Below are 20999 nucleotides of genomic sequence, written 5' to 3' on the forward strand. Positions count from 1 at the left end.
GTTTTAAGGAACCCACTGGTAGAATCAGGGAGTCTTGGTGGTTTTGATTCTATATAAACATGATCAACTAATGCAAGCTACACCAAGGCTCACAGACGGATTCTGGAAGAGGAGATGAACGTCCCCAAGTTAGGCTTATTCATATACCCCTGTGAAGAAGAGACAAGAACTATCTAGTAAGCTCCACATAACAAGAAGTTGGCAACGACTACATCAAAGATAATTTTCTTTGGAAACCAAAATAACGTCATATGATACCTTCAGAAGAATAGGGAGGAGAAAAATAATGTTTAATCATTGCATAGACTGGGTCTGCTGTTAAAGCTGCACTACAGTCCACAGTGCCCAAAGCATGTCTCATAGGAGTTGATGATAAACAGGTAAGAAGATAGCGTACCTTTACAAACATCTTCTGAGTACAGTGCACCCCCGTTACAACGAACACGGTTATAACGAAATTTCGTTATAACGAAGTAAAACTTCTGGTCCCAAAATTATCGCCATTAAAGTCTATGGTACAAAATTTGCTTTATAACGAACACGGTAATAGCGAAATTTTCGTTATAACGAAGTCTTTTCTGAGCACCACTGACAAAGAAAAACAAAAGAAATGTGCTCCGTTATAACGAAATGCAGATCGCTTTCGAAAATACGTAGCGGAACAAGGCATTTACCGCGTCTCTGCATGGGCGAACGCGTCACATCACTGTGTGTTTGCTTGGTGTGTCACGCACAGTTTTCGAGGGGAACTTGCGTTATTGTAATACAGCTGTACAATAATCTGAAATTGATTAACTATTTGTTTTATTGTTCACATAGCTTTCCAGTGTATGAAGAGTATTCAACAAACAGAATATCATATATGCGTGGCTTCCTTGTTTTCGTTATATATTGTATTTGTTTCGGTTACAACGAAATTTCGTTATAACGAAAGAAAACCGCCGGTCCCGAGCATTTTGTTATAACGGGAGTGCACTGTATTTCAATGTGATTAAAAAAAAAAAATAAGTCTGATATTTTCCCAAATATAATGTTCCAAAACTTCAATGCCAAGTGTTTTTAAATGTTGCACAAAAACATAAAACTGAAGTCAGACTTCTGTCTTATATCTAAAGTTAGGAATAAGCATGTACTGTCTGGTTAGAAGATTGACAGAATGATGAAAGTGTTTCACAGCAGCCAGCTGCTATTCAAGGTCACACAGCACTGAAACAGGAAATCCTGTTTTTGTTTTTTGTTTTTTCTGCAAACACAGAGTCATATATCAACTAAACTAATGTCAAGTCATGCATGGCATGGCATGCAAGTCCTTGATGGTGGCAGATATGATAAATTTGTCTGAGACTTTAAACAAGAAAGCTCAGTACATACATCCTTTTTTATTTGCCAACACCAGCTGAGCCTTATCTTGATGTAAAACGGAGCATCTGAATAAATACACCACATTAAATGAAAAACAAGAACAGCATTGTACAAATCAGAAACTGTACAGGAAAGAAATTCTGTCACTTCATCTAATTCAATTTAGACTGCCAACAGACATCACTTGTGAACTTTTGAGGGAACTGTATGCCTTTTTATGTAATCCCAAGAGAAACAAGCCATCGCAATTAGCAGTGAGCAAAATCCATCAACCCACATCCATGAACCCATCTAAGTCTGAGCGCTCTCCTAAAGGGTACCGTACTGTGCCATGCAAAAAGAGGTCCACTTACCGATGTGCTGCAAAAGCGTACCATAGCAGCCGTAGACATGAGAAAAATGTGAGTAATTCGGACTACATCATAATACAAAGAGTTTGTTCGCTTGTCAAGGACATCTCCATGTAAAGCGTAAGTGTGCTACGTGTAACAACCCTGTGTTGCTGTATAGTGTGACCCCAAGTCCAAAATTAGCTCACGAGGTACACTATCTTCACAGAGTGCTTGAACCCTCCTGATCTGGCATAGTATGGTACCATACTGAATAGTTGGTTTGGGTTTGCCTTATGAGCGCTCGAACACGGCCTATGTGTGGCGGGGTACGCGCAGCAGCTGTATGTAGCAGAGAAAGAAGAGCCCAACGATGAAACATGCCATGGCAACGTGATTCTGCCATAAATCCCATTCCGTGTGGCCAATGTCCAAATCTGAGAGATAGTCTTCTCCTGTGATGCTGAAAGATGAAAGAGAAAAAGAATCAAATTCGAGAATCTTATTTTTGTCATCTAGTTTATAGGTTTCCATGGAGTTGTAATAGTAAGTCTGCTTTTTATGTACAATAACATATCAATCATGCAATTTGCATTACTAAATTGTGGGGAATGCACGCTAAAAGCAATGCTTTTTTTTTTTAGCATTCCGCCCCATTTAAATTTTTATATACTCAAAATATTTTGCTGACTTATAAATTGTGTTTACTGTACATTCTAAGGCCATGCACTCAATTGCTGTAAAAATGTATTATGTTTCTGTAGGAAAGAGGATGTATGAATAAATTTAGTGGCTATATTTCGATTGATTCTTAGTATCACTTATACACCATGGTAAAAATTGTTTCAAATGGCATAGTGTACGTGTGTGTGTGTGTATATATATATATATATATATATATATATATATATATATATATATATATATATATATATATATATATAATATATATATGTACACACAATTTCTTCTTCTTTTTTAAAGAGCTGGAGGGCACTTCCAGAGGTTATAATTGAACAAAATATGAACTAATTACAGCATTTTCTGCATCAAAATATTACTCTTAGCATCTGAAAATGACTGGATGGTCCATGGCTATTGATATACTGACATGGCTTCCCAACCCTGCCAAAACAAACAAACAAACAAACAAACAAACACAAACAAAAACAAACAAACAAACAAACAAACAAACAAACAAACAAACAAACAAACAAACAAACAAACAGGAACCCACAAGAAATGAATGCCAAAGATTTGGTTTAATCCTCAGTACCTTCTCCCTTCATAGCCTTTAGCAATACCTCATGAAATCCTGCGCTGAAAAGCAACTCATTTTTACTGTGTGTTGCACTCATCATAAAGTGATATGAATATGTGGAATACCAGCTAGTGGTTAAGAAAAAAAGCTGATGGATATCAGGCAAATATAAAGGGCACAAGGGATAAGGTAAGGATACGGGATGAGTTGAAGACCATGAAAGAATGTGTATTTCCAACCACCTGCAGGTCTCCTTCCACAAATCAGAGTGTGGGGATACACAATCATCTCCTTCCCTACTCATGCATATTTTTGTTGATACAATCAGCTGGCTATATACAGGTGACCTCATCCATCTCATGATCCCCAATTTCTTTTCCTACATAGACCAGGGAGGTGTTACGGAGATGGAGTGGCAACTCTTCGTAATTCATGCAAACACATTTTTGGGTTCAAGGCGTTACAATGGGATGTCTAGCATTCCACTACGCTTTGAAGTCATGCTCGGCACCTCTCTAGTTGCAAGACGAAGTTCGGAGACGAAGAACGCATTTCACCTTTCGTTGAATTACAAGCTTTAATTCACCGTAAAATTTTAAATGAAATACTTGAACTGATTTAGAATAGTTTAGGAAAGAATTCAATATTATCAACATGTATTTCTAGTTTCTTCGTAATGCACAAATTGAAATGAAATGAAAATTAGGCCCTTTTAAAAACCTAATAATTTTCTATAATGCGCACATTTCCACATGTACGTTTTCTATCTCTTAATCTGGGATATTTTGATCTTTCAAATAAAGTACTCTGCTAAAGAGTGTTCCAGCGTGCTTTTAAACTATTTGCTGTTAAAATTATCAGTTTTACACTGCATTTTGATTTGCTGCTCCAATTCAAGGTACACAAATTCATTGTTGTCATCACATTGAAAGAGAGAGCGAATTGCAGCAGGGGCAAGTACTTGTAGATGTGAGAGCGCTAGTCCCGATTATTGATGCTCTCTTTTGTCAAAGCACATGGGTAACTTCTCGGCGGTGCCGCGCATGACTGCAAAGGAGAGCAGTAGTTGTCTCTCCTTCTCTAGCACCTCCCTGCATAGACTGAGGACACTGAAATATATTGTGCATTCTTCATAGCTACAAACTCACCAGAATGTGGAATTTGCTCGGCAGAATGTCAGTCCCCTGAATTCATTAATACTCAGAGCCTGTGAGGGGAAAAAAGAATTGTGGCAAGAATGTTAAGAATCCTAAAATAATGAATAAAAATGAATACACTCTGTGATTGCATATTTGCCAAGAAGACAACAGTTTGTACGTTTTCAATGGGATTATTACTGTCATTCCTGAAGAACGTAATTCGAATATTGTACGACATGACGTAAAAAAAAAGCCACAAAACAGGATTCATTCTGTGAGAGCTACTAGATGTAGACTGATTATACATTTGCATCTGTATCTTTTTTTTTACATGACCTGCCGTTCCGCTTAATTTTTCACCTTAATCATTCAACTTGAACAGTGCAACCAGTCCCGGTATAATCAAACCTTTTACAAGCTACCACATACTTCTTTGGTCTACACTGACAAACACTGGACAGATTTAGTATGTCCGGAATGCTGGTATGCAGTAATGTACCAGAGACTCCAACTCTCCCGTTTTCGACGGGAGATCTCCCGCCGAAAACCCGTTTTTGCAAAATCTCCCGTTCTCCCGTTTGAGATTTAATTTCTCCCGTCCTGGATCAATGTCTCCCGTTTGAGAGGATTTCTTACTTATTGCTATCGTATGTTGCAAAAATAAGCCTTTAGATAGCACCAGAGAGCATATATAACCCTAGGAACTTCGCCCTTCGCACACATAAACTTGGGTCTCCCGTTTGCTAGGGGTTTCAGGCGGGAGAATCTCCAGATCAGAAGGTGCTTGGGGTTGGAGTCTCTGCTGTACAGCGCTGCAGTGGTGAAGCAGACAAAATTTTCCTATATGAGACACACACATTATCTTCCTATAGCTTTCCCCTTCTTATATTTCACAACTACTAATTTTCCATCTGACACACAATGCAACATACTTTTTTATTTTATGGCCCAGACTGTACAAAAGGTCTAAAATACATGATATGTCCATGTCAAAAAGGTGGTAGCGCATATATTTCACATGTGACTTACATTGAAAGCATATCTGATGACACTGAAGTACTTCAGCCACTCAATCCAGTCACCGACGGATGCAGTGTTGACCAATACGCCTCCAAACACCTTGGTGAACAAACACGGGATATGAGTATGGAACATTATATGTTACTAAGTGGAAATTCTTAGCAATGTCAGTCAAATTCTATGTGATTATCCAACACACACATTCATTTATTTTCTTGAAAGGCAGTTCATGGTAGTGTCAGAAAGATCAAAACCCTACTATATGCACACAATTCTGTTTAAAAAACAAAACAAAAAAGAGAAACAACATTTTGCACGAATTTGAATTTTTGTACTGCAATAGCAATTAGGAGTTGACTCACAAACATGATGATGTTGATGGCTGTTACAAAGACGGTGGCGATGCTGATGATTCCGATGGTGATTGCCAACAGGAACACCAGTCCAGTGCCACAAAATGTGGCCATCAGGAGGGTCAGGAGGAAAGTGAAGAAGGCAGCAGCATCGTGACGTAATCCTGTAAAAGGGGCAGAATAGGAGAAAGGTTAAAAAATATCTGCATAGATTCTCCTTTATTAAAATACAGTACAAAAACAAGAGATCAGGGGGTCTCACATTCAACTGAGTATAGTAAGTTCACCTTCCATGCATTCTTGCAGACTCTTAGCTAAGAACATTGGAAACTTGGGATGGGGGCAGCTTTGAGAGCTGGGGGCATGGTGTCCATTTGCATATTCCATCACACCGGTAAAAATATCTGTCAAGTACATTGTACTTTATAGAAGGTTGGACTCTGCAGTTTGGAAAAAAAGACTTAAAGCTCTATCACTTCTGATTCTAGAGAAGAATATCACTGAATATTCCTTAATTTAGGAGGTTTGGGCCCCCTGGGGCCCCAAGGAAAGTATGGTACCCATTCAAACACTTTGAGATCCTACCCCCCCTAGAAATGTTACTTGCCAAGTTTGGTGAACATTCATCAGGGGGTTTCAAGAAGAATATGAACATGTACAATTTAAGTCCCCATACTGACTCATTGTATTCACTCAGCTCAATCACTTCTGGTTCTAGAGGAAATCTTTAAAGATTCCTTACTGGGGGGTGGGGTATGGTGCCCATTTAAAGGAATTGGGATTCTATCCCCCAAGGGATGCTACCTGCTAAGTTTGGTGAAAATTCACACTGGAGTTTTCAAGATGAAGATGAAAATGTACAATTTAGGTCCCATTAGGACCCCTCTCCACCCCAAAGGGGGCACCCCTGATTCCGCCATGAACAAACTTGAAACTACAGTCATCAATGTACTAACTCATAGTATTAACTGAACTCAATCACTTCTGGTTCTAGAGAAGAAGATTTTTTAAGATTCCTTACTTTGGGGGGGGGGGGGGGGGGGGGGGGTTAGGCCCCACTGGGGGCCCCAGGCAGGGCATGGTGCCCATTTGAACAAATTGAGATCCTATTCCCCAAGGGATGCTACCTGCCAAGTTTGGTTAAAAATTGGTTATGGCGATCTCAAAAAGAAGATGAAAATGTCAAAGCTCACCAATCATGAAGTAGTAGATGACAGAGAAGAGAACCGTGGGCACAATTCTCATCGGCACAAGGTCGCATGTCACCTTGGCAATGAAGTATGCGATGGTTCGGTAAAAGCCACTGTTTGTTTCGTGTCTGTGGTAAACGAGTGAATAAATGAGGCACGCTTTAAAAGCAAAAAGACTTGCTATGATTGCAACGTTTAACATTTCATGGGATGAAAATGCTTAAATGTTCTGAGTAACTCAGGCACATGTTGATGTGCCACTTTATAAAAATAATAAGGACTCAAAAAATGATCACACAATGAAAAATGTGTTTTGGAATACCTATAATCAACAAAAACTTAATTATCGTAACATATGTATCTGATCACTGTCACTGGCTAGGCAGCAACATTATGATATCTGAATGCCTCGAATTGTATTGCAACATGCATATCATAGGCCTTTTTATTAACGATGTGACATGTCTTTACTGCTAAAGTCCCATGCGAAGCTCAGAGTGGCCAGTTCTCAAGTATTAGATGATATATGCACTTGTTGGACAAATGGGTTTCAGACGTTTCTGATTGTAACTATGTTACTGTAGCAAGAACAGAATCTCAGAGTTGCCATGACCTGCCATTCAACTACTTCAATAGTATACCTTGCATTTTGGGGAGGGCAAGACCACACTCTGCCCCTGTAAAAAGCAAGTTTTTCTTGTTTTTCTCTCTGCTTCTCATGAGTATGATATTTTGTTAATGTGTACAACTCAAAACTGGCTCTTGTCAGATGATCATGTATTTCAATGAAAATATCAGAGCAATAATCTCGCCCACCAACTGAAAATGAATACTTATATTAGATATTATTGCATGGCAATGGATGAGTACCAAAGAGTATTGCACGAGTTAGGGCTAATATTGCAGGAATCGACCATGAGTGCAATATTCGCCCTAACGAGTGCAATATTCTCTGGTATTCCATGAATTAAAGCCATCCAATGTATTATCATTACCTATAATCATTCGCTGAGTTTGCACACTTAGTACAGTCATTTGTGCACTCAGTACACACTTGCGCAACAGACAAGACAAAATATGGTGCATTATTGCACGTCTACTAACAATGGTAGCCTATGGGAAATTAATACATTGGCCTATGCGTTTTGTTCAATACCCTCTTGCATTGCGTGGAGAAAATCAAGCAGAAAAAAAAAATCAATGCTGAAATACATTGTGAACAGGCAAGTGCCTCTATCTACAGTTTCATAAACTGCCAGGATAAATTGGAAGACTCACATGAATATTCTGCGTTCTTCAATGAACAGCTCCATTGCGGCCATGTTGCTGAAAATCATGAAAATGCAGCTGAAGAACATGGCCCCGGTCCTGAATTCATGTGTAGGGAAGGAGAAGATAGCGGGATAGATTGAAAAGAGCGATGGAAGTGAGAGAAAGAAATGGAGAGGAAGGGAGCAAGACACACAACAAAAAAAGAGATTGAGTGAAAATAAAATAAAGGGCAAAAGATTAGTCCTGGGCCCCGTTTTATCAAAAGATATAATCGATTATAAATTTCATTACCACACAGGCTTACCCTAGAAATTACCTATATAATTAATTCCGGGCCCTGATATTTGTGAGTGAAAGTGTGCGCGACTACAGTAAAAGCTAATATTTTTGCGAGGATTTAATTTTTGCAAATCACGGTTGGACCACAAATCTAACAACCCACTAAAATAGCGTGAACAGATTGGCAAACGTGCACTTGTGATCGCCTCCTCAATAGCGAAAATATCTGTGTGCAAAAAGAACAGCTTTCAAAGTATCTATCAATGGGTATATCAAATGTCAAATATCAGCACTCAATTCACACAGAGTTAATCTATCTATCTAGCTGCTTTGAGTATTAATGGAGTGAACATATACCTCAACAGTATATGTTTTAAAACAATTGCAAATTCTTTCCAGTGATGACTTTGAGGTATGATTAACACTACAGCCTGCCTGCTTCCACCCACCCCCCCCCCCCCCCACCACCACCCCCATGTTAAGTGCAGCCTGTCATCTTGGTCACTGAAGCTTAATTGCTTTACAGAAAAAAAAAATGAATTCGCTGCGGTAAAGGACATGTGCAGTTAAATGGCTCGACACTGGAATGCATTTCTGATCAATATGATATACGCCTAATGTTATCCGGCTACTGAAGTGCACACATAATATATTATTAGACTCTCTTTTTGCTCTCACCCTCTCCTATGCATGTTCTTAGTCCTTGAAGTTTATTTTAATTGTGTGTAGTGAGTCTTGTTTTGTTGTTCAATGTATTTTTCTGATGTAGTCAACCATTGCCAGTTTTCTCATGTGAACTCTAAACTTAAAAAACTACATGAATATATTTCTCCTGCTAGCGATAATGAATATGTCTCTGATCAGTATTACTATTTTACCAAAGATTTCAACAGCGTTTTACATTCCAAATGATTGCAACAGAAAATGAATCTCCCCTTTTCTGTATTCATTTTAATTGTAGAGGCATGTCTCGTAATTTTGATAACTTAAACTCATTTTTAACTTCAACTGATATTGCACCAACTATAATGGGAATTTCTGAAACATGGCTGAATGCTAACTCACCTCTCGAAATGTACAGGCTTGACAACTATTCTTTCTTTGCAAATAGTCATAAATTTAAGAGAGGTGGTGGAGTTGGTTTGTATATTAAAGATGATGTTAAATTTGAACGAAGGACTGATTTGGATGTAAACAATAATTATATTGAAAGTATATTTTCTGAGATTGAAATTAATCATCGAAAAATTTTATTTGGAGTTGTGTAGAAACCACCTAATCAATGTGTTGAAGATTTTATGAAAGCTTTAAGTGAATTATTACAAATTGTGCAAAATGAGAAAAAAGTGTTTCATTTGATGGGTGACTTTAATATTAACCTTTTAAGAATAGACAAAGAGCAATACGTAAATGAGTTTTTTGATATGTTGCTTGTTCATAATATGTTTCCTCTTTTATTACTAAATATCCTACAAGGGTTACTCCAGACTCGGTTTCGTTAATTGACGATATATTTATAGATGATGATTGTATGAATGTATCTTCATCGGGGCTTCTTTTATGTGATATGAGCGATCATTTTCCCATATATTGTATTTGTAATAAGATTGGTTGTGCTGCAAAAATATGTTTAGACAGACTTTTTAAACTACAGAAACATGCAATAAGGGTTATTAACCATTCAACTTATTTAGCTCACACTTCACCAATTTTTAATTCCCAAAAGATTTTAACGTTGTATGATAGATATAAGTATATTTTAGGTAATCTTATGTTTTTATGGCATAGAAAGCTTTTACCCAATTCTCTAATGCATTATTTCATCTTGAATTGCAATATTCATTCATATCATACCAGAAACGCTGAGAAATTTCACATGCCAAAAGTAAGAATATCGTTATTTCAGAAATCTGTGTTTTATCAAGGTCCGCTTATATGGAATTCAATACCAGATGATATTCGTAAAGTTACTTCTTTTAATGTATTCAAACGTAAACTTAAGGAGAATTTTATACAAAATTATCATTCCTAAGTTCTTGACATGCTTGGCTGGCAATACATGTATTCTATCTAATGATTGTAACTCACTTTGTTCGTATTGTCTTTGTAATTGTAAATGTAGTGTTTTGTGTATCATGCTGTATTGCTTTTTCTTTTGTTCTTGCAACTGTATATTTGTTCATGTCGTTTTTCATAAATATGAAATAATTTTCCGATGCATTTTTTACTTGATTATCTGGGTCGGCCAGATTTTAAGGAAATTTTTAATTCCTCGTCGGCTGCTTCCCTTCTGCTTTATGTATTCCAAAGTTTTGTTTTTACTCTGTCTGTCATGATTGTTCATCAATGTCTTTCTCTGTCGTTTTTTATGCTGAACAAATAAAATTCAATTCAATTCAATTCAATATGGACTGGCCTTGAGGAGGATATGACATATATTGCCTGAATCAAATTGCCACAGTCAAAGACTCGGGCAATATATTTCTAGTGAGGGCAATTAATGTTGCATCCCCAAAAAGAAGCTTGTTCATATCATCATCAACAAGGCAAGACATCTAGACTGAATTTGGAAATATCCCACAATTTATGTAATAACATCTTTATATCAACACTATCCTCATTAAACCATCATCAAGAGAAGACACAGAAAGCTGTAAAGAGCAGATACTAGAATTTTGAAGAAGACTCTGCATTAAGTTGTGACTAGCAAGAGTTTGTGCACGTAGTAAGAGTACGCAAGTTATTTCCGAGTGAGTAATTTGCGAAAAACAACTACTCGACTCTACTCTATTGCCCTCTATTCTACACGGAAAATCTCACTGACTTATGTGAGCAGGTGATACATGATTTTTCGGCCTGTAATTTCGTTTAAAGCGGGGCAACAAAATTAATCTAGAAATGTCGCTATGGCGACTGGTATGCCTCCGCCATAATGCATGATTCTCCTAATAGGTCTATAGTACATGTGGACAATGTGTGATTACATTTTCACAAAATTGGCAAAATATTAAAATGACATGTTTGTCACAAATGTATCGAATGTTCACCTTCCTTGACCTATGTTTAATTGGATGAATAGGAGAGCATGTATTTGGGGATTTAAGAACTTTAACTTTGACCCTTTCACAAGTTTACGCACTTGAGTAATTTTCAAGGTATGGAGAAAAAGTGCAATTTCTGTATTGAACAGTAAATTGTTATCATTTTCATCTGGCCTTTGATTCATAAGAGAATCACTGTCAGGCAGAACATACATAAATATGTACTAAGTTTAAAGATAACTTGAGCCACTTCCGAGATATGGAGAAAGAAGTAAGTTCAGCACTTTCGCTTGATCTTTGACCTTTTGACCTTTGACCTTCTTGGCAAAAAAAAAAAATCCCAGAGAATCTCTAGTGGGTTATACATGTATACATCAAGTTTTAAAAAAATAATCCTGCTGGCATTGCATAAATATAAGGAAAATAGAAAAATTTTGAAGTATTGCCCTTGACCTTTGACCCCATGAACCCCAAATTCCCTAGCTAACCACTGCCAATCAGTACATGCATATATACTTTGTTCCATAAAGATAGCTTGAACAATTTCTAAGATGCAGAGAAAAAAGTGAAATTTTAACATTTTACTTGACCTTTTGACCTTTGACCTTTTGACCTCATGACCCCAAACTTTCACCAGAGAATCTTAATTGGGTAATACATGTATACACTAAGTTTCAAGAAAATATCTTCAGGCATTGCATAGATATGGGGGAAATAGTGAAATTTGAAGCATTTGACCTTGACCTTTTGACCTTTGACCTTGGGCATGTGCACCCAAAACTTGATAGGCACAACTTCACCCCCTAATACACATACATGCCAAGTTTCATTAGGATATCTCAAAAGGTTTTGATAGTTACCCTGTCCACAAAATTCATTACGGACGGACGAAAGGACGGACGGACGGACGGACGGACAACCCGAAAACATAATGCCTCCGGCACCACTTCGTGGCAGAGGCATAAAAATTACATTGCTCAGATCTGTTTGCTATGGTTAATAATCTTGATTATTACCTGTTCTGGGTTCCACTGGGGAAGTCGTCACCAACATCTAGATACACGAGACCCATGATGGTTGCAAAGAAGACTGCCATAATGGGCTATGGGAGAAGGGAGTGCAGAGAAGCATACAAGTGCACAGCAAACACTGAGTGATTTGATATAATTTCATGTTTTGTTGAAAAACATTATATTGATTTGGGTGTTTGTTTGTTTGTTTGTTTGTTTGGTTTTTGTCAAAACCATTTCTTACTAACCATACATTTTCTGTTTTGTCTTAACTCTTTTTAAAAGTGATTTGTATATCATATTTGTGTGAATTGATATGCATATTGAAAGGTTTGTATCCTTCAGTGTCACCTGAATGGTATCATCATTTTGACTTGGATCTACCTACAGAGCATTAAGTGCACACACCCCTTACCAACTGCAGGTGGGGAAAATCTATGTATACATGTGTTGATTTACTTCACACAAACAGATGCCAAATGATTGAAACAGTATGATTGGATGGAAAAACAAACAAACCAAGAAGTAAAAAAGACAATACATTCCTCTCAAATAGGCAGTGCTGTCTGAAAAAAAAAGAGGAAATATTTAAAGAAATGTGTATATCTACAGCATTACAACTCAATGAACTTCATGAGCTCAAAACATCCCTACTGATGTATATGGGGTCCAACAGTAATACAGGGAAAGGGAAACTGAAAAAGATGCATACTGTAGTAATTGACATGACACAGTGAATTATCTGTACACCACAAATTGAAACTATCTTTAATAGTTCATACTTTGCAAGGAAACCCTTTACAGGTTCTGTCATAAGTTTCCGTAAAAATAATTAATGTTTTGCTTTGATATCGCATCTGGTCGTAACAATCAGGTAGTAACAGAGTGGTTTAAGTTAAAACTCCTGTTATGCAATGTGAAATAAATTTTAGTTCATTGAGGTTTTTCCCGTCTCAACACTGCCTTCGTGTATAATGGAAAAGCTACTTCTACAGCCCTGGGGATCACACCACTGATCCTCACCTGGACAATAGAAACTTGAATATTCCGTTTGTAGTTCAGAAGAGCTCTTCGAGCAATCACAGCAACCTGAAATATGAGAGAAAAAAAAGGAGAAAGAGTCAAAGTGACATAAGAAAGTGAAGGTAGCAATGTCAATTCTTAAAGAGGCTTTGCCATCTAAAGGTAGCATCGTCTTTTTCCAGGTCCCACAACTTTCCTATACTACCGCAAACTTTTGATAAAATGTCTACCGTTATATTCAGTTGACTCTTTTGGAGACTTTGATTTGATACAATACAGTCTCACATGGGGTCATGCCCCACTGCACTTTTGGAAAGTCAATCGTACAATGATATTGACCTGGGTGAAAAATCCGGTGGGGTATCCTGGGTTCGCCACTGACGTGGAATCTGCATTCTCACTCTCGTGGAGCTTCAGGATGTTGGCGGATTTTTCCTCCAGGTCGCGGTGGAGCTGTGACCGTCTGAACTTGTCGGCGAAGCTGCTCGCAGTCGGCTTGACGTCTGCCATGATGACGCTCTTGCCCTCTTCTGTAAGGTTATTAAAACAGAATTCTGTGAAGCCCGGGATAGGGTTAACCAATGCTGCACAAAGGTTGCACATATGATTCGGCACGCCGTACACCGGGGTACCGTTGTAACCCGGGGTACCGCGTTGTATAGCGCCATCTCATGCCCATTATTTATAATGCGTATCCGAATTCAGATACGCCTATTCCGAATTCGGATACGGCAAAGTCGTCGCAATGAACTAGCACCATAGGTGTTTTTCGAAGTAATTTCTAGCACCATACCGTTTTGTAAACATCATCTACCGTAACTTTTATTTTCAGAAAAAAAAAAAAATCACAGAAAGCCCAGAAAATTCACCCCAAAATCAACTGTATTTCTTCAAAATTTGATCATGGGGGCTGCCATCTTTATAATCGTCTATGCGTGCGTGAATGGTCGATAATAAGAGATGAAATGCGAAAGAAAAAGGTTCAAATTAAATAATTGGAATTTATTTCTTAGATTAATAAAACATTTACGTGGATTTCTAATGTTATCATTAAAAATATTTCATTTAAATGATTTTCTTATTTCATTTTGTATACATTAATTTACGGGGTAGTAGACTGGCAACTTCATCTGCACTTGATTATTACACGTACACTGCGCTACGTAATCATAAGCACGAATGCTAGCATTACGCCAGCGCAACGGCCATAGTCATGGCGTCTGCGTGCAGTGATGGCCGTGCTAGCAGTGGATACAAGGACCTACTCAAATCTCACAAAAAACACAAGAAACTCAATAGAAGAGGTAAACTAGAGAATGCCAGTACTAACAATAATATGTACAATAATATCAAACAGTTAAGATTATAACAGAGCAGAAAATAATTATCAGTTGCATGTATGAATTGTTGCATAATCACAAATAAGAAAACATTTTTGGGCATAATAATACTAAAAAATATTTTGACACATTTTTTGGTAAGCCAGGGTACAGCGCTGAAAAAAAAAAAATTAATTCAACAAAATGGCAAATTTTCATTTGGTACCCCAGGGTACCAAATATTGCAGTGGTCCAGTGGCCTAGGGCCACTAAAAATTGATGTCCGGCCACCAAATGTCCAAAAAGGTTATCTTTTGGTGGTGCAATTTGACAACAAAGATTCAAAATTGATTGTTATGTTACCTTTTACTTCTGGCCAATTCATTTTTATTTTTCAGGCCACCAGGGAAAAAAAGTTAGTGTTGAACCCTGTTTAAAAATACAGAAATTTGTATGAGTACACCTATATCTACAATTGCATATCAATCTATCTATCTATCTATCTATCTGATCTATCTATCTGATCTATCTGATCTATCTATCTATCTATCTAGTTATCTATCTATCTATCTATCTATCTATCTATCTATCTATCATCTAGAGAGAAAGACAGACGGACAGAGAGAGAGAGAGAGAGAGCATGAGATGTATGTATGAGTGTGTAGATACATTATTTCTTTATTTGATACAATGAAGAAACAAACAAAAAAGAAATGTTAGGAAAACTAGGTCAACGAATATGATAAAAATTTGTTTCTGAAAAAAACTGTGCACATTGGCCAAATTTGCAAACCTCTGCTTTACCTGCTTGCAGAGCTCCATCGGAAAGCTCAGCCTGGTCATCAGAAGCATCAGCACTGCCAGCACTGTTGAGCACATCCAGGAAAAAGTCTGGGGGATTGTTGTGGGCCTCACATTCGTATCCTAGGGTGATCAATAAGCAAATGTTTATCAAACAGCATTGCTACAAATTTCCATCCGTCTGTGTCTTTGGCACCGCTATCCAAACCCCCATCCAAAACAAAACAAAAGAAACCAAACCAAACAAAAACAAACCAAAACAATTAAAGTAAAACTGCCTAATGCCCATTGAAGAACAAGTTGATTGAATACTGCAATTTTCATATTGATTACATTTTCCAGATAAAAACATTTTTGTTTCTGTGAAAATTGCTACAAACACACATAGAAATTCAAAAAGCATTAATGTGGTAAATAACTGCCTGTTGCAAAGCTTGTGTAAACAGCATACTCCCTGAGAGTCAACTTTTCTATGATACATATTAAACATGCCTATATCAGGAGAAATTAAATGTAGGCTGTCAATATTTGACCCTGTATCACAGAATGACCCGACAAATTTTTCAATTACCGTCAGATCACAAAATAGACAATTTTCAGTTCTCAAATTACGTGTAACTCATCAATTTGATTGATTCAAAAATATATACAGAATGCATTATAGGAAGGCCATTTCCTATATGCATTCCATAAAAGGGACTTTGCCGTCAAAGGTCTATTCAAGTGCACCGAGTCACTTATTGCAAATGTAAATCATCAAAAGGGGATTTATATCTCCAAGGCAACCACTGTAAAGGATCATCAGTTTGACCCCAAACCTAGTACATTCAGCAACAACCATCTGTTCATTATTATGTCACAATAGCAAGTCTACTGCAAACTGTTTTCGAAAAGACTCTTTAAGCCTTATAAGCATGCATGCCTTCAGATATATCATAGGGGCAAAATGAAAGAAAAGGATTAAATACTTACAGAATAAAAACAAATAGGGGTACAAAAACTGGTTAAAACACTATTTTATACACAATTTTATGTTCTACACAATGAATTGAGACAGACAAATGTGCATTCTAGTAAATAGGACAAAAAGAAAAAAGAAAAAATCTGCATGCCAAATTCAGCTCAATGGAAACTAACTGCACTTTTTTTTGGCTTTCTGGACTATGAACCTGTGCAATTTGATTTGCTTATGTGTGTGCCTTGAAGCAGGGTCTCCTATTACATCCTACACATCTTTGTCAGAGGACTAGGGCAATCTTTAAAGAGACATCTGAGCTATGATGAACTTGCCGATGGATGCGAAGTAATCGAGGGAGTCTTGGGAAGGTCCGTGGTACACCGTCTCCCCCTTGGCAAGCAGGTGCAGAGTGTCAAAGAGTTTGAAGATGGAAAAGCGAGGCTGATGGATGGATAAGATCACTGTCCTACCCTTTTTGGCCAGTCTGAAAATCAAAACATATTGCAGAACCTATATAGCATCTTAATATTTACCATGTTTTTCTGAAACAGAGCTGAATTAACCTGTTGAAGACGAGTCTCGGTGTACTCGGGCAAGGGTCTCTTGTAGCAAAATCAGGTCTTCCTCAAAGGTTTTACATGACAAACATGATAATTTTTGACAGTAATTTAGTGATTTTAAACACATAATGAGAAAGCTGATTGGTGACTGAGAGAGGATAAAAAGGTGGAATTGATCACCACATGGCATTATTTTTCTATTTTCTTCAGTAGATTAAACCAGTTTTCTCTGAAACCTTGCTGGAAATCAGATCAATCTAGGGAAATGTTTATGAAGTACTGCTTTTCTAACATCAGAGGCACTTTTTCAAACATCACTGAAACTTTAAATCCTGCTGAAGTGTCTATATGTTAGGGGCAACCAAACACTGTTCTTGAAAAGCAAACTGTGGAACGAAAAGAACAACAAAATTGTATTCACCAAACTGAGTAAAACCATTTGACGAAAACCTGTACGTGCATTATGAGTGCTGCTTTAATGCCTACATTGAGCCCACACCATGGTCCAGCGCTTCATAATAAGACAGGCATTAATGCTATAGCTAGACAGCAATAGAATGGGCAGTATTTTTGACACCGTCTGTTGCCCGCGTGTGCTGGCACCAGTATATATTTCCCAAGGATTCTCACTAATTCCCTAATCCTTGCTATAAAAGGAGAGAGAGTTTCCAGTCCAGCTCAAATGGGCTATTAGAGAAGAGCATTATCAGCTTCACTATAGACTGACTCATGCAGCTATCTGGTGGGATAATCCATATGCTTGAGGAGACATTGTTGGGGAAAGCAAGAATGCTCAGTGCGATGGCCAAACACCACAATATTTTGGTTGTGGAGTGTGCGTGCCCAATCCAAGGTTATTCCACGAGAGCTCTCAATCATAATGTTACATGCCATGCGGTCAAATTTTTACTGTGTTCTAGTTCATGATACAGGACAACCTTGAGTATCATGAATGGTGTACATAATGAGTGCATGAAAGTTTGTGGCTCTTTCCATTATACACTGATATATAAACATACCAGTCTTTTCTCAGCAATATTTCCTGGTATGAGAGCATGCACATGAATATACACACTGCCTCTCTGCCCTTTAATGAATAGAATATCAAAATCAGGGCTGGTCCTGTGATGCATGACAATTAACTACTACCTGTAGTCTTATCAAGAATATTTTATTAGTCTTATGAATAGAATATCAAAATCAGGGCTGGTCCTGTGATGCATGACAATTAACTACTACCTGTAGTCTTATCAAGAATATTTTATTGTTCTTATGAATAGAATATCAAAATCAGGGTTAGTCCTGTGATAATGATTAAACAACAACGTTTACCACAGAATGCAAGTTGACTTTCCTTCCATAATAGCTCATATCAGAATGGACAGGCCCTCAAAATGGACTAGGATCTTGCTACAATCACACCAAAAGTACATAGCAAATGAAAGAGGAGGGTGAAGTGGGAATTAGGGGAAACTTCAAGGAATACTGGGCTTGTGTGCAATTAAGCGATCACTAATAGAGCCAACAAACCCAGTATTAGAGAGTTTTGATGTTATCATACTGTAGCATCTTTTGGAATAAAAGAAATCAAGACAAGTTACATAGCACTTTTAACTGTAAATACATTTTTGATTTTTAATTTATCTATTCATCTCTTATATCTATTATTATCATTTATTATTATTATTATTATTACTATTATTATTACTATTATTATTATTATTATTATATATATATATATATATATATTATTTTTTTATATATATTTTTTTTTTTTTTTTTTGGGGGGGGGGGGACACTTTTTAGTCAACATTGGCACTGTCTAATCTGATTCCAGCAGCCATTTCTGAGCAGAAAGTTTCAGGTAAAAAAAAATTGGTCAGTTCAGCATAAAAGAAGGATTATTCTACTGTCTCTTCAGGTGAGCGCTAGCTGCTGGAACCTTGTACCTGTGCCACTGGAATTCTTTACAGACAGTTCAATAGGATGCTCCTATAAAGTGAATGGGCAGAAAACTCCTCAGCACAGTGGCGAGTTTGTGACTGAAAACGACAGCTCTCGGTAATAAGAATGTTTATGCATGCCCGAGTGCTCTTAGCTTGTGAATGTGAAAGGGTCTCTGGGAAAGGAGAGTTGGAAGTACTTACGCAGCGAGTCTGCTGACCACTGTGAAGGCCGTATTGGCATCCAGTCCTGTGGTCGGCTCGTCCAGGAACAAGACAGACGGTCTGATTATGAGCTCCATGCCTATGTTTGTGCGCTTGCGTTCACCACCGAGACTCCCCTGAGAAACTCTGTCCCTACCTGCTCACGCACAAGAGGTATTGAAACAAGTTTGCCGCGGAGAATGGTACAAATCACACCAATTAAAAAAAAAAGTTTGGTACCAACTCATGCTGAAAACACAGTTTCAATTATCCATCTGTAGCAGGGACTTATTTGTAGGCCTACACTCTGTACATGTATGTGAGAAGCCTGTATACACATGCCAAGGCATTATGCATCAGGAATTATTTTCAATGTGTAGCATTACAACTATGATGCAAAATACTTCAACAATTTCATAAAGGCATATATGAGAAGTACACAGCATGAATGCAACTCAAATGAAATTAATTAAGATCATGGAAGTCACAATTTTCTCTCGTGAACAAGAAGGTAACTGGAATCAAAGCATCGCTATTACCCTGTCATCTTTGTGCATATACCTTTGTATCTTTGCAGTCATCGAGACCAAGCTCGGTTATAATCTCGTCTACTCTAGCCCGCTTCTCTTCACTGGAGATGTTGCCAGGCAACCGCAGGGCAGCCGAGAAGGCCAGATTCTCCCTCACAGTCAGAGTTCCCATTATGACATCATCCTGAAATACAACAATAAAATAAAATATCAAATACAACACACTGCTTCCTTGCTTGCTAAAACTATCCCTGTATATTTACTGTATATTCAATGCCATATATCTATCAAGTCCATTTTTTTGTTGACTCATGACAATATTGTGAATGGTTTAAATCGCGACTGCTGAGTAAAGTTATGAGAGAGAAATGTGCACGCTCACATCACATTTATGTTAGGATGAGCGTTAATATTTTTCATGTGTTTTTACATTTGCAAACATGCAGCACCTACCTGGCTGGCGATAGTTGCTAAAAATAACAAACCAGTGAATTATATGTAATGGCCTTAAACAGAGTAGATGGTCATCGTATTTCTAGCTAAGAATTTATACATTTCAATCTTGAAGCACACTAAAATACCCACACAGGAGTTCATTACACACAACTTACCCCGTTTTCACAAACATGCATATCATTGTCAATATTTCTGAATTGTATTTGTTTCATATCAAATGGAGGTCTACAAACAGCCATACTGGAAAAACAAACAAACAAACCTTTGTAATCTAGAGTTAGCATTGATTTATAGATTCTATTAAACACAACTTGAGGGAAAAACTTTACAGAGGATAAAATGCAGGGACAATTAGTACTCTTCACCATATCAGCTTCTCCAGGAAGTATTAGGAAGTATGAGTTGTATACATAGTTGATACGTACATTTCCTCTTGAGTCTCAGCACTAGTAGATCAACACTTGAGGGAAAGTACACATACATAGCACATGCTCATCAGTGTTATCATATTTCATCAATATGATCAATTCGTTGTTAAGCTCCTGGTCAGAACCCCACCCCCCCCCCCCCCCCCCACAGCCATCAACAAACTTTTTACTGCCATAATTGCTGTGAGCAACTGATCGATGCACAATTTAGATCCCACTGATTTGCACATCAATCTCACCTGGACAACGTAGCCAGAGCTGAGCTTGAAGTTGCTTGGGAGCTTGTTGCCATTGATGAGGACCTTCCCCCTGATTCCTCTTTTATCTTTCCTTCCTGCAAGGATGTCAAGCAGACTGAGAAAAAACAAACAAACAAACAAACAAGAACCAATTAAAGTAGAAAAGAAATGTATGCCAATGACATCATCCTTCATTAATGAAATCTTGTTCGTTGATTGGTCTACACAGCACATCATGTGACCAAACATACAATGCAGCATTGCTACACTGAAGACAAAATG

At 37.6% G+C, this 20999-nt stretch overlaps 1 pseudogene; it reads right to left on the minus strand.

Annotated features, from left to right (window-relative positions):
• Positions 1-2006: 2006 nt before the first annotated feature.
• The window catches only part of LOC139720567 (broad substrate specificity ATP-binding cassette transporter ABCG2-like), a 28845-nt pseudogene continuing 9852 nt past the window's right edge, over positions 2007-20999 (minus strand).

This window comes from Diadema antillarum, unplaced genomic scaffold (assembly GCF_040938485.1).
Source record: "Diadema antillarum isolate AM-2024a unplaced genomic scaffold, OU_Dant_1.0 scf00000129, whole genome shotgun sequence".
In the NCBI taxonomy this organism is placed as follows: domain Eukaryota; kingdom Metazoa; phylum Echinodermata; class Echinoidea; order Diadematoida; family Diadematidae; genus Diadema; species Diadema antillarum.